Consider the following 23,173-nt stretch of genomic DNA (forward strand, 5'->3'; position numbering starts at 1 on the left):
CAGCGATTTGATTTGACTTAGGAAGATATGGGATCTTTTCGTGTAACGTACCTGACTGAGTATAAACTAAGTCAAGGTACTGCGCTTGAGCAATCACTTGCTCCTCAGTAACTACTCCGGCCTTAGCTACATCTTCAGTAATCTTCGGTAACAATGATTTAACAAACCATTCAGCTAAGATCTGGTCCGGGATAAAAACTTTCACTAACTGCCTTCGACGTCTCCATTCATGAATATGATCGGAAATATATGTGGACGTCGATTGCTTTAATGAAGTTAGTAACTCCGTACCATTATCATATCTGACCGGCAACTGAAAATGAGTTGAAAACGAGGTAGCCAACTGGCTAAAATTATAAAAAGAGGCCCGTGGTAACTCAATGTACCACTTGGCCGCGAGACCAATGAGAGTACGCTGGAAAAGACGTAAGTGGATCGAATCATCTGAGATGGAATTAGAGGCACACCAGAGGTGGTAAGTCATCACATGATTCGACGGGTCCTCTCCAGACTTACCTTCGAACTTGGGAATGTCACTGGGCAACTTATTTGGCATTGGCGGCCAAAACGGAAGATAATTAATTGGATCGTTCGTTAGGCACGACAAGTCTGGTAAATCCAAAGTTGCGATAAACGGTAATTGCCGATTAGGATCCCTAAAACTCTAGGTCACGAGACCAGTCCCAGGAGGAGGATATCCAGGATAACTTGGAATAGGAATCGCGTTCGGGATATTGTATCCTCCCGGAAAACCAGGATTAACCGGACCATACTGGGGTTGTTGTGATTGTTGATAAGTGTACCCAGGATACGGTTGATACTAGTAAACTGGCTGCTGGACAGCAAGACCGTATTGGTACTGTCCCTGGTACGGTTGATAAGTGAATTGTGGTTGACTTGTGACAACTGTACTTAAACCAGGTTGTCCTACAGGCATCTGAACCGTAGTTTGAATCGTGGATCCAGACGATGGTAAAGATGTCTGAGGAGTAGTTACAGAGACAGTAGAAACCGGAGCTGTCGATACTCCAGAAGTAAGTGGGGTAGATTGTACAGATGTTGCGGTAGTTGCAGCAGTTGTTTGAGATGGAGTACTAGGTGCAATAGGCCCAGACTGAGAAACTACCGAAGGTACAGAAGTTTGAATATTAGACTGGACTGGTTGCTGGGGTGAACCAGAAACTAAGGGTTGCCCAGTTTGAGATGACAACTGTACACTTGGCTACAATACCTGTTGAACTTGCGATGGATCCCACACTATGTTCATTCCGGGGTATTGACCCATAACAGGTTGAGAATATTGAGATCCATAACCGGATTGAGGGTAGGATTGATAATTGAAAGGTACATTTCCCATACTTTGAACATAAGATTGACCTTGGGGTGGTTGGAAACCTTGACTCGAGTACTGACCTTGGGGTAGATACCCTTGAGGTAGGTACTGATACTGGGGTTGACCTTGAGGTATAAATTGATACTGAGGTTGACCTTGGGGTACATATTGAGGCTGGAGTTGACCTTAAGGAACGTACTGTACCATGGGTACATACTGTCCTTGAGGTTGCCCCCCAGACACAATTTGTGTACCTTGAGGTTGCCCCCCAGGCGTTAATTGAGGCTGCCCCCCAGGCGGTAACTGGCCACCTTGAGGTTGAGAACTGGGAATTGAACCTGACATCATGTAAATGTCTCCTACGCTCAACGGTTTATTACCATTGTTTCCAGTTAATAACCCATGTTCAATGGTTTGAGGAGATGCTCCTGCAAAAGTACCAGAAAGTGACTGATACCCAGAGGGAACAGAAGGACCGCTGTACAAGAAGGATTCAGGAGATTGAGTAAACATGGACGACTGACTAGACATATTTACGGGAGTATAAAGACCTCCAGGTGGATAAGGAGCACGAGGTGGAGAAAAACTTAACCCTGAGTTGTCCAAATAATTAGTTAAAGAAAGATACCAAGTAGTACTTCTAGGTGGACTGTAAAAAATGGATTCACGCTCCCTTAGATCAATAGTAGGTTGATTTTCAGGGATAGGGACGCCTATTTCTTCTTCTGGAGCAAGTTCTTCAATAGCTATCAAACCAGAAGGAAGATTTTCGGTGATGACTCTTTCTACCCTAGGTGAATCAGGAGCACTAGAAGTTGGAGAGACTAACCCCGATGTTGGAGTAACAGGTTCAGATATCTCAGGTTCTTCGCCTATATCACTAGTAGATGAAAAACTACCAGCAAGCTCGGAAACTGCAATAGCTTCAGGATTATAACCTATTTCTAGAGTTTGGTAATCAGGATGAACTACCAACGAAGACTCTCCTTCTTCAGGTGAACCTACTTTACTGTCCTAGGAGTTACGAGGACTTTCAAACCTTTGTAATGACCCGGGACGTCTTCAGGAGGTTGGCCCCAAAGTCTACGGGACTTCCTCAACAAATCGGCCACGGTTACAACCTCAGGAGACTGGCCCCGAAGTCTACGGGATTGTCTCGGTAATTCAGCCACATTTAAAACTTTTAACTACTGCACATGCAAACAAAGTAAAATCTCAAAGAAAACCGCCTAAAGTCTCTAAAGAACCAAACAAATTCGAGTCACACGCGTAAAGAATCTAGGGCATCAAACCATACACAAATAGTAACCTTGCGGACCGAAAACACTAGTTGGTGATGAAATCCAACATCGCAAAATTCAGTACAGAAGTGGCGGGTGGAACAGTTACCCTAACAACCTGCTTAATGAATAGACTGACACAAGTTCCTCCACTTTAACCGTCTCGAGTGAAGTGAACCCCCCAGAAAATCCAAGTGAGTCTAGCCGACGTCTGCTCCAGGTACAGTGGGATCTTCCCTCCACCGTCACCTTGGGTAGAACCCTAAAGATAATGGTCACTAAGATCACCAACAGCAACAAATATACCTGGGGGAACAGTCTACGATCTGATAGCACGCAAGGGCAGAGTAACAAGCTCAATCCCCTTTTCGGCTCCTTGACAATAATCCAAGGTTTACCGACAAGTGACCCCAGGCTCCTCGACAATGGTCAATCCGAGGTTTACCGTTTGTAGTACGTGCGTATCTGGCGTCGTTCCCAATGAAGGAGGATTGATCCCCTCACTGGTTCGGACACGATCTCGTGCTTCTCCTTTAAGAGGAGCTTTCCCAGAGCATAAATGTAACTATTGGATTTATCCTACCACAAGATAAGCTACTTGTTTGGTTTTGTTGTCTTGGAGAGTTAATTACTCTCCTACTCCAAGACACTAGCCTGATCTATATTGGTGTTTCAGAGCCCTAGTAAATAAAAAGTTACTAAGTAAATTTTACTTTAAGCGTTAATTTTTATGGCTTTTCTTTAGGACAAAAGGTAGTGGAGATGAAACTGATGGTGTGTAGACTCGACTCAAATCCACTAAAAAGATGCACCTAAGATGATTTAAACTATCTTTCCTTTTCAATGAATTCTCTAGCTAAGAGAGTTGGAGAATGCAAAATTTATAAAGACAACTTTCTTGGCAATGAAAATCAAAGAAACAATCTCTTTATCTTTCCCAAAGCACACAACACATGACCACTAATTATTTGCACGAAAACTTCCTTTCTCTTTTCAAAGACTTCAAACGCTACTAAAACAAACTTTCCTCAAAAGAGATTTTTGTATTTTTCCCTATTTTAACAAAGCATGTAAAACTACTTAACAAAAATCAACTTTAAAAAATCTATGAAAATCAAATCAATTTTACCTAAAAGCAAATCTAAGAGAAATTTACCTAAAAGCAAATCTAATGAGGTAAAAGCCTACAAAATATAATTCCAGGATGTTTTACTCAGTTACAATTCAACCAAGGACTAGTTCATGCAGAATCATAAACCAGTCAAAAACAAAAATGAAAAGCTTTTGTTCTTTTTCTTAAGAATGAAATTCACAGCTTTAACAAACAAGCTCTCTCGAAATTCCGCAAAGAGACAACACAAAGGTAGGTTTCTCACAAAGGTGGATTTTATGAAAGGTCCGACTCCTAAGAAGACTGAAAAGACCAGGGATATACAAGGTTTTTACAACTTCTAAAGCCAAAGTCACTACAGGACCAATACAAAAATCAAACCTAGGGCTAGAACTTCTATGAATTTCACTAAAACCCTTGATGCTAATGAAACAAGCTTAGATGAAGACTTCTGACAGATAACCAATGGATCTGGGCAGCAAAAACACACTATAAACAAAATCTAATGGGTAAAAAGGAAAAAATGGAATTTTCTAAACTTTTGACAGGGGTACGTAGGCAGCCTGTTTGCAGAGGTGCGGCCACGCTCTGTGTACAAAGCAGAAGTGCATACAGGTACACACTGTGCTTAACGCAGAGGGTGTGTACTGCTCTCAAAACCAAGAAAAATAAAAACTAACTCAACCCTAAGCTATTCCACCCAAATTCACAGTCAATCAGTCAAAAACCAGAAAGAAATTGACTTTTCTCAAATCAAAGTATCAATCAAAAGAGAAATCAATCAAATCCATGGATTCCCCAGTATGGTCGCCATTTTGTCATGTGGAAAGAGTCAATTTTTCGGACAAAACCGACCTCCCTAGAAGCTAAGGCTTTCTAGTGACAAACAAAACAATCAAGCACTATCTTTCCCTAAATATGCATTTAAAATACAAGCAACCAGGTGTTTAAAGCATACCTTTAGTCCAACGCTGTTTGTAGCAGCTAAGCCTCTCCGATCTAGATGAGCTCCTCCTTCTCCTTGAAGCCTGCATTCACTAACAAGCAAACGATTACAAAGCACCTGAATAACTCATATATTAAAACATATTCATCATAAAGACCAAGGAGTATATGAAACAAATTATATATAACAACTTGTTGAGAAAAATGAACTTAATTGTATTAATTGGAAACAAAAGAAACCATTACAACCAGTGCCTTGGTGTTGTGCAGGTCCCTCCCAGGGTCCAGCAAGAGTTATCCTTTACTTTGATCAGCTCACCCACTTCCAAATGAAGCTAAGAAAGGATTGGAATCTCTCCTCTCAAGCTCTAAAAGGGAGTCCTAATTTCAGCAGCATCTACCCTTAGGAATGTTCAGCTTTCAACCTCCCCTCCCTCTGGCCCAATGCCTGTATTTATAATGCTTTGGAGGAAGTTAATAAGGTCCACCATCAATGGGATAAGCCCCTCTTTCAATGGGATATCTCCCCTCTTGATGGGATAAGTTCCTCTTTCTTTGGGATGCATGAACCATCTCGAGGCGCTCAATCCACGTCAAACCATCTTCTAGAATGCTATAGATTCGACCACAAGTAACTTTTTTGAAGTAAAACTTGCACCTTTTGACCTTTATAGGAGTATGCACCCACCCCTTTACAGACAAAGCGTACAAGTACGCAGGTATTATGAACTTGAGGTGCGTATACGCAGGTAAGGGTAATAGAAACTGCGTAACCAGAGTTATATTGACTTTTAAGGACTTTCTCTCTTTCTTGGAGTTTGATATGAGGAGCAGAGGTATAATACTTGCCAAGGAGGACAGTATGACAATTGATGGAGCCATACTAACTGCAAATAGTCATGGTGACAAATTTTAGTGTAACACTCACCTCAACTCTCTGCCAATTTCGACTTGCTGGAAACTTCCTCTAAAGCCACCTGAAAACTTCTCCAACAATGCTGAGTTCACCAATATTATCCAATCCCTGAATCCCCGGATGATCTCTTGACCCAACTAAGTTGCTCCCAAGTACCAAGGAAATATGTTGTGTGGCCTCTGTGTTGTCCCCCAACCCAACAGTTCGAATTGCTAGAATGTTGGCTTAGCTGGTTGTAAAACCCAGCAAGAACGTTGGTCTAATGTTGCTACCTCATCTCCCCAACTCCCAGACAAGCAATCAGATCTCTTCTTGCCTCAATCTCCCTCTGTGTGTTTCATGGTTGCCCAAAAATACTCACTCCGTGCTCCGCGCTAGTTGGTGGTGCTATGTCACTGGCCCGGAACTCCTAAAATCCTTGTAGAACTGCCTCTCTAGGGTGGGCATGGATGGTCCCCCAAATTAGAGGTTGAATCTCCCACTTGAGAGATTCATGGCTAAATAGTCAGTTGACTCAGCTAAACAACAGAGTGAACAGTCAAGTGATTTTGTTTGCAAGATGTATGAATGAATCCCAAAATGAGAGTTTCTCCCTCCTTATAACTCCTTGAGCCTCCCTTGCCTCATGTCAGCCCTTCCATCCACCTATTCAACTTTCCCTCCAAGCTATTCGAATGGGACAATTTGAATTCCCATGTGGGTGCCCCCCACATTCCACTAGCATCCAAATTAATTCGAATTGCCTCTTGAGTCCCTAAGTCGAAAATGATGGGTTCTCTTCCTTACCCAAAATTGTGCAAAATTGTGTAGCGGCACCCTGTGACAAATGTGTTTGAGAAGGGACATGATAGTTGAGAAGGATGTTTTGAAGGTAAACACTGACATAGTTTTTTTTTTAGATTGGGATGTATCAACTCTCATTGGTATCTCAGTATGTAATTAAGAGGACTCGGTGTGGTTGAATTTTGAAATTCTACCATCAAGTTTACACCTCCCTGAGAAATGGCATGAGATGACATATTTTGAGGATGCGTCTAGCTTAGCTGTGAATGTATATACAGAGACATGTCCATGGTTACCTATTGGTTAATAAACTAAGGAACATTGGATGATATGTGTTTCTTTACATACATACATACATACATACATACATACATACATACATACATACATATATATATATATATATATATATATATATATATATATTTTCATAAATATTAATAATATGTATTTTTCCATGCCATGTTAATAACTTTTTAAAATGGTAGGAAAGTTATACATACCAAATATTTTATCTTATTTCAAGGAAACTTAGGCTAATAGTGATAAGTTTTAGTGACTTTTATTGCTCCCATGAGTGGAGAAGTTTTTTCCTATTAATGCAAAATGTGTGTGAAGAAATTTAATTCTCCTCTCAACTTAGTTCTTAGGAAAAATTTAAAATTGAATGAGGTAGTGGCCTTGGAAGAGAAAGCGGTGGTCGATCATTTTCATGGGCGTCATATAAGGGGACAAATAAATGAATAGGGACTAGATTCATGAATAGTGGAAACCCATGCTAGGTTATTGGCCAATTTTTTATATTCGTGTTTGGATGAAAATTTTCCTTTGGTCATTAGTGAATGTTGTTGGAAACAAGATTAATATTGAGAGGATAGGTGAATCAATATTAAGGATAATTTTATAATTTTTCCAGTTTGTAATTTTTCGTTTACTTGGCAACCGTTCATGTAAACAACCAACAACATGTTATGTAAGAAACAACATAAATCCTCATAAGAACATCACAACAACACCATAGACAACCTACACATATGAACACAAATATTTAACATGAAACCCATAAAGGGAGAAAAACAAAAATCTTTTTTTTGTTATGATGTGAATCTAAAGCCACAACTCATATTACATCATGTTCTGTGAGGACCCACTCACATGAAGCACCAACTCCCTTATGTGTTTTTCTAGCACCCAATAGTAGGAATCACCAACTCCCTCCTTAGTAGATATCTAATCAGGTTACAAGAAGCACCAAATCCCTCCTCAGTAGATATCTAATCTACTTATAAGAAGCACGAACTCCTTGATTTTATAAGCACCTGTAGGAGGTACAAACCCCCAAGTTGTTCTTTGGACATTCACTTAGATGGAAGCACCTACTTCTTGATTGTGCAAGCACCAGCCTACTAAACCTGCAGACAACTCTTTCATGAGATTTTCAAATTTAATCCATAGGCGCTCTGTTCATATTACTTGTTGCTTTCTTATTTGACTCTCACTTAGCTTGGTATAACATACTAAGCCTTTGTCCCTGCTCTGCAACACATCTCATATTCATATCTCACTATTGTCTCAGCTCAAAACCTCTCCTCTCACTCTTCAGGCTCTCTTGACCTTAGAAAATTCTTTCATAAGCTTAATGAGTCTACTACAACAACAAATCATTCCTCATGCTTAGAACAACATGCTATCTTCCTTCAATAGTGTGGCATCTCATAGACTTGGCCCTTCTTCATTTTGTAGTTATGCTTGGCCTCACTTACAACATAAAAACATGTGCTTAGTATCTTCAGGCTCATATAAAACCTCAAACAACTCTCAAATATCATAACTCTCCACTGGTGTAGCTCACAGCCTTCTGATTTTAAATAAACTAGCCTACAATTGCTCTCTCAATTAGAAATATTGCTTCATATATCTTCACATAGCTTGAGAGGAAAATACATTAATTTTCCCATGGCTCAAGAGATACTTCTCACTAAATAAGGGACTTAATTTATTTCTCATATACTCAAGGTATCATGGCCACCTTGTTGTTTTACCTACTCTTGGAAGTTTCATAATTGCTCAGCCTCGACCCCCATGCTTTGATGAAACAACCAAATTGATTTGATCAATTGGTATTTCTTTAATATCTCCTCTTATCCAAAATATCATGGGCCTCAATCCATGGATCTATCCATGGAATTCTTCTTTCTTGGTTGGACCTATAGAATTAATTAGTTTAACTTCAACTAGATAGACCATCACTGCTTAGTCAAATTTGGTGCTTCATCCAAATTTGGTGCTTCATCTAACTTTAGCGCTTCGATGCCAAATATCATTGCGCCCTCCAACTTTGACTCCTAGTGCATATGTCCCTGTGCCAAGACCATGTGCTTAGACACAGAAGGTGCTAAAATTTATGCCAACTTCATTTTTCAATCCTTTAAACCTACAACGCTATGGATCCATGTGCTCGAGAAATTCAAAACCATGTCCTTAACTCTTGGAGTGTGTTTATTTATTATTGTCATGCTTACATCAACATGCCACATGTCGGTCTCTCCGTGGTTCCATGTGTCACCTATATTCAGCCCACTTGGCCATCAAAAACACCAAAAATTTCTGCCACATATCATTCATATAGAGTGTGCCATGTCATATGCTTACATCATGCTGGCATCACTTGTGTTGAGTTAGTTTGTCACACTGTCCACGTTAGCTCCACCTAGTTCCATGTCATCCTTAATATCCAATCAATCTCTGCCATTTTTCCACCACCTATCTCTTCTTGTTGGGTAATGTCATTTTATTGAGCCACATCACCCATCAAGTGTCTAAACATTATTAACCTGCACACATGTTGGTTACCCAATTCAAATTTAGACCATTAGATCAAATGGTTTTACGTCATCTGATCATATTGGGTGTTATATGGTTGTTAAAAAGTGTGCTATTTTGATGCATGGTATCAATTTATGTCATCTGATCATTCATTCCTCTACCATCTGAGCCCATCGTGTGCAAGACTCCCTGTTAATCCTTGTTTGGTTTGGCACCCAAGAATCATTGATTGGCTTTGGCATTAGGTATATCGATGACTATGGTTGATTGTGGGGCCTCCTACCTACAATTTGGCCACATGAAAAACCATAACCCCTGGAACTTTGTCCTTTTGCACCAATTCATGTCCCTACCATGTTATCTTTGTCAACCACTCTTACACTACCACCTACCAGTGCCTCCTCACTAGCCACATCCTTTTGTTATGTCATCAACCTATATGAAGAGGAAAGACTAGATTCAGGTGATTTTCTTGAGATTCTTTTACAACAACCCTTCAGAACTTAATGTGTGATCTACACTGGAACCCCACCAACACATGGAATTATGATCATGGGTCTATAACTCTCTTTTCTTGCACTCTTGTTTGGATTGAAACAACCTAGACTAGTGTGGGATCCAGACTAGTGCAAGGGTCCACCTCCTTTACAACACTCAACCCAATGCTTCCCTCTTGGCCTAATCCAGGTCTAGCCCAATTCCCCGCACATCACCTATTTTCCTCCAAAAGGCCCAAACTCCTAGTATGGCTCATTTATCTCACAATCCAACACTTAGTCCATAAATGGCCTAGATTTATTTTCATTAGTTTCCTACCAAAATTCAAATTTCAATATCTCTACAACCCTTGAGAGTTTTTCTTCATTCCTATATCGTTGGAAACATTTTTCAAAGGACTATCCAATTGTGCACTTTTCACAACTAATAGAGTTGATTTCCTTGACCTGAGCTATGAAGCAACATCCAAAAATCATAGTAGTCATGTTTTTCTAATATGGTGGTTTTCAACTAATGACTGCAACTACCAACAAACTCACCTTGATCTTGATACTACTTTACATTTCTGAGAATACTTTGCCACAAAACCATGCCAACAATCTCCTCTTACACATTCATCTCATCCATGCACTAAGGTTGTCCCTACCATGTAATCTTTGTCAACCACTCTTACACTACCACCTACCAGTGCCTCCTCACTAGCCACATCCTTTTGTTATGTCATCAACCTATATGAAGAGGAAAGGCTAGATTCAGGTGATTTTCTTGAGATTCTTTTATAGCAACCCTTCAGAACTTAATGTGTGATCTACACTGGAACCCCACCAACACATGGAATTATGATCATGGGTCTATAACTCTCTTTTCTTGCACTCTTGTTTGGATTGAAACAACCTAGACTAGTGTGGGATCCAGACTAGTGCAGGGGTCCACCTCCTTTACAACACTCAACCCAATGCTTGCCTCTTGGCCTAATCCAGGTCTAGCCCAATTCCCCGCACATCACCTATTTTCCTCCAAAAGGCCCAAACTCCTAGTATGGCTCATTTATCTCACAATCCAACACTTAGTCCATAAATGGCCTAGATTTATTTTCATTAGTTTCCTACCAAAATTCAAATTTCAATATCTCTACAACCCTTGAGAGTTTTTCTTCATTCCTATATCGTTGGAAACATTTTTCAAAGGACTATCCAATTGTGCACTTTTCACAACTAATAGAGTTGATTTCCTTGACCTGAGCTATGAAGCAACATCCAAAAATCATAGTAGTCATGTTTTTCTAATATGGTGGTTTTCAAATAATGACTGCAACTACCAACAAACTCACCTTGATCTTGATACTACTTTACATTGCTGAGAATACTTTGCCACAAAACCATGCCAACAATCTCCTCTGACACATTCATCTCATCCATGCACTAAGGTTGACATCAATTACAATATAATAATTCTAACTTCCACCCTAACAATGCTAACAATCTCCCCCTTTGTCATTGATGGCAATCTCCCACAAGTACAAGTTGTGATGTCTCTCTTTATCTCCCTCTTTGACATCAATGGAAAAGGGAAACATCCATATCTCTCTTGATGTTTTTTCTCCTTATGAGAAGTCATTTTTTTCTCACTCTCCCCATTGCAAAATTATCTCTCTGCTCAATGGTTTATATCTCCCATGCCACATATATCCAACCACATCTCTTTGGTGGTGCACTTGAAGGTTGCCTTCCAAAATCATTTGAAACCACAATGATTTGTAAAATTGGTCAAAGACACCTAAAAGATATGCATTAGTAAACAAAAATATTGATATTATATTTTCCTTTTATTTCTCCGAGGAAAAAAATCCATTTTTTGACATCGATTTCAAGGGATAACAATGCCTAAAATCAATAACAATTTTCCTGTATGCTTCATGTAGTTGTCAATATTCTCTAGAGTACTGGATATATATATATATATATATATATATATATATATATATATATATATATATATATATATATATATATATATATATATATATATATATATATATATATATATATATATATATATATATATATATATATATATATATATATATGCTCCCCATGAACATATACTCTCTCTTTTATATCTTCATCCAATTTTTGACACTCTATGGTTGCTAACTTTTCTCTTGAGGGACCAATGTCTAATCATTCCCATCTTCCCATGCATCTTTGTACCAATCCAAACTACAAATGGTACAACAACACCAATTTTTGATTGTACAATTTTTCTCACTCTTTAATTTTTGTTTCTTCTTGAGTGATTATGCTCACAACTCCTGGGCATACTAACCATCATCTTTTCTTCCATTGATATCATGCCACTCCAAATAGGGATCTTTGCTAACAACAAATGACACTAATTATTACAATTGTACCAATTGGATGATGCACTGGGAAAACTAACATGGTTTCTCCTCATAGAAGAGGTGTCTAATATACAAAAGGTTAATCAAAGTGAACCAAAGACTACCATTTGACACAAAAATCCCATTTGATAATCAAGGAACACACAAATCTATACCAATTGTTTACATGTACTTATGACTACTAGGCATAATCAAATCTACTACTTAAATGAAATAAGAGTAAATCATATAAGTTATGTAGACCTTTCAAAATCAATTATTCCCAAGAGCAATGGATGATGCCTTCTATTGATAAATGTGCAGTCCCCCCTAAGTCTATGCACTTTTCTCCTTTTTGATCTCCTGACATCTTCCTTATTTGTTATTGTTGGAGGGTTCATCCTATGCACCTGATTTTACTTTTATGCCCTTTTAGCACACCACTCTTCTACTACATTTTTTTTCTTCATGTTAATGAATATTCTCTCTCCCTTAAACCACTTTGGCTCAAACATTAGATGAACCTCTCTATATATATTTCTTCTTGATGCTTGCATATTACACTTTTAGTTTCACTTAAATCCATCCTCCTCTTTTTAATGAAGAGACGTTGAAGATCTACCCCCCAAGTAGATTCTCCATTTTCTTCCATACCTTGGTGTGAGAAGTCCTGATAGGGGCATTGCCTTCTACCTTCTCGTTTAGGACCTTTTGAGTAAGTTCTTCCTTATACTTGGATAGTCTTAAGAGAATAAATAACTTACTCCTACACTCTTTTCCCATATCACATGAGCCTCCTTGACCTTTATGCAGTTGGTCATTCTTTTCCTGATCACATATGTCTAGGATACATTTCTCTAATTTTTGTTCCTTTCTTCTCCACATATTCTTTCTTCTTTTTTTCTTTATAGAGGGGTCCACCATGAGAATAAGAGGATCACACCTTTTAGTTTTTCTTTGATTTTTCTTGAATAAAAAGTCAAATTTCTACTAATTTCTTTCACCTCCTAGAAATTTTCCTTTACAGTGAGCATTGAAGGAAAACTCATATCCTCAACCATTTTATTTGTTCTCATATTTAATTGTTGAGTTTCTTCTTTTGGATGCACATTTTGAGAAAGAGGTTTTGTCTTGCTATATCTGCAATTTTTTGCCTTATGCCCAAAATTGCAACTATTGTAGCATTCAACATGGTTTAAGAAAAGAGGAAAAGGATTGTGATTTCTAATAACATACTCACTTAATACTTTGCTGCTACTACTATTTTTATTCCTTGAGGGATTATTAAATCTCTTGTGGCTACCACTCAACATGCCTTGATTTCTTGCACGAGATCTACATTATATAGCTTTATGCCTAAACTTGTTGCAAGAGAAATAGTTACCATTGAAGAACCTTTGATACCTGGGGGTATTTTTTCTATGATGATTTATTCCTTAAAGAAGAAAGGAAATTTCTTGGTGTTACACAGTAATTTGTCACTGTCCTCATCTCAGTCCCTCTACTGTGTCATGTGTCAAATAAACATGTTCATATCTTCCCACCAATGTAAGAAGATTAAGCAAATGCTCTCTAATGCTGAAGATTGACCCTTTTTTACTAAGTTTCTACATCGTCGCTAGTAAACCCTTAAAATCCGTGACGATTCTCTGTCATGCACTGTATCATTGCGACGTCGTTGCTAGTCCCCAGTTCATGACCCATGATGATCCAGATTTGGCGAAGTAGTTCAAACATTCGGCCTCTTGGATGTTTCTAGAGCTGGTTGTTGGGTCAGTTTGGGTCACCTTTCCTCCTCTGGGATGGTGGTTCCACTTATTTTGCAACCTCCCTTGAGGATAAGCTCCCTCTCCCTCATTTCATGGAGGCTCCTCCTCCTATAAAAGCACTCACCATTGCTATGATCAACTAATTACTAGTTCTTTTGGTAGGGCAGTGCTGCTAGTGCTTTTAAGTTTGATAGATAGTTGTGGTGTGAGTGTGACAAGTGTGGGATTGTTAATAGCTTGTAAGAGGTTGTGGAGTGCCCTTAACTTTGTATTAAAGCTTATGATTGAGAGAGAGATATTGTTTGTTGGGAGACCCATCCTTGAAGAGTGGATGGTTGAAGAGACATACTGGCTGGACCCTCAGAGAAGGCTTGCGACGTCAAGACTTGGTTGTAAGATTTGCTCTTGATTTATTATTAATACAATCAATGATGATTTCCTATGTCTTGTAAGTAATTTACTTGATAGCTCATGATTTCTTGACTTTATGAGTAAATAGATCATTGTTGTTTCTCGGTTATGTGCTTTGTCGTTGTATTGTGTTGTTTCAGGTTAATTGATCATTAAGGAGAAGGAAACAAAAGCTGGTGCAGTGCAACGAAACTTAATCAACCACTGGTTTGAGGTAGGCCTCCAACGATGACTATTTAAGGGAATCAATTGTTGTTTTGTCTTTGTTGTGACTAGACCCACTCTAGGGCTAGAGGGGTTGCCTCTGTCCGCAAAGGGAACACTTTCCTCCTTCACAAGTTGGCGACTCCGTTGGGAAGTCATTCGTATGTTTTTTTCTTGTTTTCTTTTGTTTGGTTTTGATTTAGTGTCTCTCAATTTTTGGGGTTAAACCATCAGTCTTTTGGTTTACACGGGTCAATCTGGGAAATCCATTTACTGTCTAGAAGGATAGTCTGGCCTTTGTTTGGGAGTTTTTTATTCATTTTCATTGTTTTTAAGATCGTCGCTAAAGATAGCCTAATAGTTGCGACGACGTCATTAATGTTCTAGCTTTGTACCCGCGACTATTTGGCTTTTGTCTCAGGTTTTTAGTTTAATTCCTGTGATGACTCCTGAAATCAGATCGTCACTGAAAACAGGTGTACTTTAGCGACTAGTCTCTAGTTGTCAGTGTAACACCAGCGACTAGTCTCTAGTTGTCAGTGTAACACCAGTGACTAGTCTCTAGTTGTCAGTGTAACACCCGTGACGATTCCTGTAAAGTTGTTTTTACAACTTTACCTCCTGAATTCATCAATCTTGTTTATCCCCTGTTGTTTCTTGTCTCTCATTAGCTTGTTTTGATTGCTTTTGGTTAAGGTACTTACTCTTTGGCTTCATCGAGTGAATCTTGTATTTTTGGCTTTATGGCCTAACTTTTTCAAGTTTTAAACTATTTGGCTTGGTTGCTCGTCTGTCCAAGGTTCATCCTCAACCGTCTTGTTGGTTTGCTTGAGATTTTTCCATTGCTTGTTTCTTGCTGGTTGATGCTTAGTGTCAATTATTGAACCAATTTTGATATTGATTCGATTTTTCACTACCAGACATAGATTACAATTGTTTGGATCAATCGGTTCACGCTTGCTCGTTTGCTTCTTTAGAATTCATAGCTATCAAAATCAAAAGATTTTATTCATTAGTATACGAAAGTGAAAGTACGTTTGCATTTCAAGTTTTTCATGTTTGAGAAATTGGAACACAAACTTTAAATCTATCATTAGTAGTATCGATGCACTGTAGGAATTGATGTGTTTATGCATTGTGTCTCTTAGTGATTTCATTTGCTGATCTTGGCTTTGTCTTGGTCTGGGAATGATCTCTCTACCTTTCTGTAAGTATCTGTTCATTGAAGTGAAAGATGCTTTACTCATTCTAGCTGCATCCTAGGTTTTGATATACATACGGTAAGGCCTGGAAATTGAAACATAATTCAAGATCAACTCTAAAATGAACTGAATGAACCTAACAATGCATTGGAACATAATGCACATTATTTAAAGGTCTAGTCTAGAGACGTGCTCCAGCGTCATTAAACCTAGTCACTATTGCTTTCACTTAAGGTTGGGTGATTCCTCCTTCTGTGACTCAATAGCTGCTAGTACAGACTTGTGCTCCCAGTACCGTCGAGTATATGTTGGAAGACCCCACTAGGTTATCATCCTATATCCTTAGGAAGCCGTGTCTGTCACCTTGCAAACCATAATGCACCGAACACAACGTTCAGGAAGATTGACTACCATACTGAAAGTCCTTGGTTTCATATGATCGCCAAGGTGTATATGTAGTTTTATGGGTTCTTTGGTAAACCTTTTGCCTAGTTCTCCATAGTAGTCACTTTCATTCCTTTTCGGACTCCTTAAAATAAAAGGTCTATCTGAGCACTTGTCCTTTCAGGCTCATTAAACCTTGAAAGAGATAGAGTCACCTTTTTGTCCTTTTCTTGACTCTTTAAACATGAAAAGGTCAAGCTTTGTTCCTGTGTCATAAAATTTACTGCCCACGAAATATTCTTGGTAACAGTTTGAGTTCTTGGTTGTGATAAGAGTGTTTTTTTATAGGCTCATTCCCGATGGCAACATTCCCCAAGTCTACTGGCCAAGGTCTTCCCCCAGATGGAAATCCTGGTCCGTTTTCGCCTTTTGGAAATGCTAGTGCTTCGTATATAGCAACTTTGTCTTTGCCTGGGTTAACCGTCAGTTTGACTGTTTGGTTGTTTTCAACCTCGATTGTCCCAAGTGCCATGACTCTTGTTCCACCATCTCCTTCATCTGAACCACAACATGTTGGTTCCAAGGTTGAGCCTGCGCTTTCCTCCCTTGTTTCTTCACCTTCATCTCCTCCTTCCCCTGGTGAAAGTTTCATATCTAGTAACCAGGAGACTAAGAAGAAGAATAAGAAGAAGCCGAAGAAGAAGAAGAAGTATGATAAGTGTGACGTCACCTGTGTTGTTATTGCTTCAAGTACATCTCAGGTTGTAACACCTTATGCTCCTCCACGGAAGGTTAAGTTTCCTTGTAAATTGTGCAAGGGTGACCATCTTCTTCATGATTGTCCTGGCATCCCTAGGATCTTAGAAGTATGGTCTCATGATCTGGCTTGTCCCTCGTCATCCTCTGAAGCTCATGATGACGCTACCCTATCAACTGGCAACGATAAGAAGAAAGGGAAGATTCAATTCCCCTGTAGACTGTGTGAAGGAAACCATCCCCTTCACCTTTGTCCATTCATGGATAAAGCTTCCGCCGTTTTGGAAAGTCTTACAGCTTCTTCACCTCAACTCCCCATTGGTTATCAGAGGCTCTCTTCAGACCCTCTCCTTGTTGACAAAGAGATTGACTTAGATTCTTCTCTTGTCCGTCCTCCTCTTTTCGAACTTGGCTGTGCTCAACCTATTCCAGATTCCAGACCAACCATTGGTCAGATAGAGTTTCGACTTGGATTCACTACCTGTTGATCACTCTGTTCTGGAAGAGCATCATGATCACACTACTCATGTTCTTCTCATCTCATCAGATTCTCCTGAGTCTGAGAATGACCCTCCTATCCCAGCTGATTCAGAGGGTCCTTCTTCGGTTCCTGTAGAGCATGGGGGCAATCATATGATACCCCCACCAAGTAGTTCAGTCGTTTCCTTCAACTGGAGTCATTTGACTGCATTTCGCCTTCCATCCTATGTGCCTTTCCAGATTACCGTACATGCCTATGATAAGGTAGTACCTGGCACTGTCTTGGATGAAGGTGCATCGGTTAGCCTCATGCCTTTCACTACTTGGCAAGCTTTGGGCTCCCCATAGCTTGTGCGAGTCACGCAGAATCTGTTGGCGTTTGACAGAGGAACCAGTCAACCTTTAGGGATCCTTCCGAAGTTTCTTGTTACTTTGGGAGGCAAAACCATCTATATAGATGTAATGGTTGTCCAAGGTGCTTTAGATTTCAGTCTTCTCCTTGGCCGTGACTATATTTATGCCATGGGGGCCCTTGTCTCTTCACTTTTCTATGTGGTTTGTTTTCCACACGATGGAAGAATGGTGACTATTGATCAATTGTCGTTCTTTAGTCACCCGGTGCCTCCTGTACCACCATCATCCCCCATCGGTTTTTATCTGCAAGCAGTACCTTCCTTGCCACAGGTCAATTATGTGGCTACCAGTTCCATCTCTGCCTCTGCTGATAATCATGCAGATGGTCTCGTGCATCATGTATTGGGGGCATTGGAACCTGATCTGTCATTTGTGCCTCATGACATGTGTTCCTCCCAAAGTTCATTTCTTCCATCTTGTGAAAACCTATTGAGAGCCATGTTCTCATCTGGTCCATGAACAGATGCCCGAGGATAGTTCTGATCTTGTGTCAACCTCATTAAAAAATGAAACAAATGGTGTTGAGCACAGTTCCTTGTCTTGTGTCAAGCTCGTTAAAAAATGAAATAAGGAGTTTTGAGGAAAGTTCTTGATCTTGTGTCAACCTCGTTACCAAATGAAACAAGGGTTATGAGGATGGTTCTTTTACTGTGTCAACCTCATTAAAAAATGAAACAACCCCCTTTCCAAATCAAGTCTTTGATTAAGATCTCATAAAATCCAAGTCGATTCTTTCCAAGATCTCGAAAGTGAACCTTCATTCCATCCACCTCGTTGAATGCAATAAAGCTTGGGGGGCATGTACCTCGATTTGTGTTATTATGCTGGGGGCATGCGAACTTATAACAAGCATATTTTTTCGTTTCAAGCTTGTGTAAACATGAAACCGAATCCAAGCAGAGTTCTCCATGGTTCAAGCTTGTGTAAACATGAACCCATACCCAATTTACACCTTGCGATTGCTATTTTTTATCCGCTAAATTTTGCTAGATGAGCCTTGGTTGTTTTGTTCCATCACCACCATCTCTTTGGCCGATCATATGCTTTCACTTGGTTGTTTTTTCTTTCCTGAGGAACCGCAGCGATGAGTGGTTTTATTAGCCAGCCTCTTGACCATTACATGTTTTGAGCAGTTCCACCATTGTCGAAATCAGTTGCTACCCTTTATACCACTCGTTCCTCTAGGACAAGTCTTATTTAAGCTCTTTTTCGACTTATTAAAGATGAAAAGATTGCCGATTTTTCCCTTTTGACTCGTTAAACGGAATAAAAAGGCGGTCCACTTTGAGCTCTTTTCTAACCGTATAAACATGAAAAGATCGTCGGACTTTTGTCGTTTCAGGTTCAATATTGGTTACGAAACGACGTGTCTTTGATCACTTTTTTACCTTTTCGGATCGAGGCCACTATTTATGAAAGGTACTCCTTGATCGTAATGGTCAAGCGGTTCTCTCGAGTATTATTTTCTACTTTTTTGGGCTCAAGGGACACAAATTTACGAAAAAGGATCCCCCCTAGAGTTTTCTTTTCCGTGTCTTTTTCAAACTCTCTAAACATGAAAAAGACTCCTAGTTTTACCCATGTCGGACTCGTTAAACCCTAATGACATTGGACTCATCACCATGATGAGACTCGAGCTTCTCGTCCATAAGGCTCGTTAAACTATCACTAGGTTGGATTCATCCGAAGGTCGAACTTATATTACAAGCATATGCTATCCCCTTCAAGCTTGTTTTCAAAAATACTTGGGGTACTCGCCAGCAATGGTGGGGGAAAAAATTGGAAGTCATCATTGGTTACCTACGGTAGCTAGTCACTCTTGAACATCGACACTTTTGCTTCTTGTCGGGTTGGGGTATCCACACATCGTCACTTGGCTTTCCGGGGTTTTGGGTTGTCATTTTGCCTCATTACATCTGATCTATGTTGTCTCCATCAAGCCTCTGATCCCTTGGTAACAAAATGCTGCCTCATTTCGGAGTCGTGTTGCCGATATGTTCAAGAGTATAATCCTTCTACAGTTCACACCCTTACCTCCTCCTCTAATACTCTGCTTCACCATCTACCACTTGTTCCTTATCTCGTGTCATTGATGGGGGAAACATTATGGCCCTCCTGCAACGGGTCGTCTCCTGTCGACACCAGCTCATTATCCAGGAGATTGATCTAGAGATCCCTTTTGGTACCTTGGAGCTTGCATGCCTCAATGGCAAGTTCTTCGCACCTGATGACATACTTTCATCATTGGTCTTCGATTGGGTGATTCCATGAGTGTTCAACTTCAGCTCATTTTTCACACTTAGTGGATTGTACTAGACAGTACCTTGAAAGCCATTGGCATTATTGGTGGTTTCTCTCACGCTTGTTAACGATTTTCATCATTGGTCGGTAATCAAGCGAATTTCTATTCTGCTGGACCTCAGCACATCTGTTCGCATGCTAGAATCTGTACTATGATCGGTTGGATTTCAAGACCCCGAACTAAGATTACATATATGACTCTTTGATGGATGGCTGCAACCATGCCTGAGTCTTCATGGATGGATGTGACCATACCTTTATCATTATCATGGTCTTGTCAACTGGATGGCTGCGTCCATACCACAGACCAAGTTTCATATGTCTTTTGGATGGCTGCGCCCATGCCTAGACTACATGTATTTCACTATCAGAGATATCAGTTGTACTTGCACTTGTAGGTTCTTCAAGATGGTGTTCCAGTTTAGACAGTTTCGTAAAGCGTTTCACCCCTCCCACTCTCTCGAGCTTCATGCTTTAGGGGGCATCTGTTATACAGTAATTTGTGACTGTCCTCATCTCAGTCCCTCTGCTGTGTCATCTGTCAAATAAACATGTTCATATCTTCCCACCAATGTAATAAGATTAAGAAAATGCTCTCTAATGCTGAAGATTGACCCTTTTTGACTAAGTTTCTGCATCGTCACTAGTAAACCCTTAAAATCCATGATGATTCTCTATCATGCACTACATCGTTGCGACGTCGTCTCTAGTCCCCAGTTCATGACCCACGACGATCCAGATTTAGCGAATTAGTTCAAACAGTCAGCCTTCAGGATGTTTCTAGAGTTGGTTGTTGGGTCAATTTGGATCGCCTTTCCTCCTCTGGGATGGTGGTTCCGCCTCTTGTGCAACCTCCCTTGAAGATAAGCTCCCTCTCCCTCATTTCATGGAGGCTGCTCCTCCTATAAAAGCACTCACCATTGCTATGATCAGCTAGTTACTAGTTCTTTTGGTTGGGCAATGCTGCTAGTGATTTTAAGTTCGATAGATAGTTGTGGTGTGAGTGTGACAAGTGTGGGATTGTTAATAGATTGTAAGAGGTTGTGGAGTGCCCTTAACTTTGTATTAAAGCTTATGAGTGAGAGAGAGATATTGTTTGTTGGGAGACCCATCCTTGAAGAGTGAATGCTTGAAGAGACATACTGGCTGGACCCTCCGAGAAGGCTTGCAACGTCAAGACTTGGCTGTAAGCTTTGATTTTGATTTATTATTAATACAATCAACATGATTTCCTATGTCTTGTAAGTAATTTACTTGATAGCTCATGATTTCTTGACTTTATGAGTAAATAGATCGTTGTTGTTTCCCGGTTACGTGCTTTGTTGTTGTCTTGTGTTGTTTCAGGTTAATTGATCATTAAGGAGAAGGAAATGGAAGTTGGAGCAGCACAACGAAACTTCATCAACCACCAGTTTGAGGTAGGCCTCCAACGATGACTATTTAAGGGAATCAATTGTTGTTTTGTCTTTGTTGTGACTAGGTCCACTCTAGGGCTAGATGGGTTGCCTCTATCCGCAGAGGGAACACTTTCCTCCTTCACACTTGGTTCATTAATCATTTACCATGGATAATTGACTTGCTACCTCGAGCAATTATTTGTTGTTGTTTCTTCTTTTGACTGTTAATATCTTTTCTTCTCCTTTTCTCTTGGTATGAACCCTTTTTTGTTATCTTTCTCTGTGGTTGTTGCATCTTATGGCTACCATTCACCTTAATTTTATATTTTATATTCCTTTGTTGCTTCTATTGTCCAAAAATTCTTTTACCTTTATTGTTGTTGGATCCTTTTTCAAGTTGTTGATATTGAGGTAGCTCTTCAATTACCTTTTTTAAGTCATGTCTCAGTGAGACTACTTTAGTTTCTAGTCTCTCATAGTAATCTTCTCTCTCATTCAGTTGATTTTCAACATGTCATTCAATTTGTTTACTTCTCCTTGTCGAGAATTCATATCAACAATTTTTTTACTCAGCTCATATTCTTGCAGTTTCTCCTTTTTCTTGAGATTTTATTATGGAAGCTCCTTGATCTCTTCTAGGGGAGAGATAAGCATCTCATCTAGATCTTCTTCCACCCTGTCAGAGTTACTAGAAGATCCACAACCAAGATCTATTTCACTTTCAAACCTTTCTTCATCACTATGAGGGATGCATTCACTTTCTTCTACAAATGAACACTCATAAGGTCTTTTTGAATTTTCATTATGGAGTGTTCTCTCCTATTATTGAGAGGTATCATCGTATATTATTGAAATGAATATAGGTATTTCTTCACAACTAGTAGAATTATGACTAACTCTAACCTCAAAGGATGCACAGAACATCTAGATGATAAATGACATGTTTCTTTACATTTGCATCAAAACAATAGCTTACTTGTAGTTTTAATCTGCTTTAGATCTTCTTCTTCATCATTAGAGTGATGAGAAATAGCTTGCACATTGGGGGGTAATATCATCAATCTTCTGAGCATCTTTCCTTTTAGACGATTTCTTCTTCTTCTCCTTCTTTTATTCTATTTATCTTCAACAACAAGACTTTTTTCCAGAGTATATTCTTTAATATATGATTCATTGTATGAATAGCAAGAGTCTTCTATCTTCTCAATTACCTCTTTACTTTCTCTGGCATACATACATTGCATCTTTTCCAACATTTCGTTTGCACTCACAATGTATCACATTATCAAAGTATGTATCTGATATCCCTTTCATAATAATCTTCTCTGATTCTATATTATACTCATTGTTTACTCCATATTCTATAGAAAACCAAAAATATTTACTCCATATTCTATAGAAAACCATAAATATAAATCAACAACCATTAAGTAGCCTTCCATTCTGAACATCTAGAGCACATACTTTATTCCACTAAAAAAGGGTACTCCTTCTTGTGTTAGCCAATCATAATTAACCATGTTTCCTTTTGATCTACCTTCAAATGATTAAGTTATTCTTGAAGGAACCCACTCTGATACCAATTGTTGCAATATAAGATTTATACTAAGAGGGGGGTGAGTCAATATTAAGGCTAATTTATAATTATTTCTAGTTTATAATTTTTCTTTTACTCAACAACCATTTTTGTAAACAACCAACAACATGTTGTGTAAGAAACAACATAAATCATCATAACAACATCACAAAAACACCATATACAACATACACATATGAACACGAA

This window comes from Pinus tabuliformis, chromosome 2_2 (assembly GCF_031772625.1).
Source record: "Pinus tabuliformis cultivar Carrire ecotype Pingquan chromosome 2_2, CPIR1, whole genome shotgun sequence".
NCBI lineage: Eukaryota > Viridiplantae > Streptophyta > Pinopsida > Pinales > Pinaceae > Pinus > Pinus tabuliformis.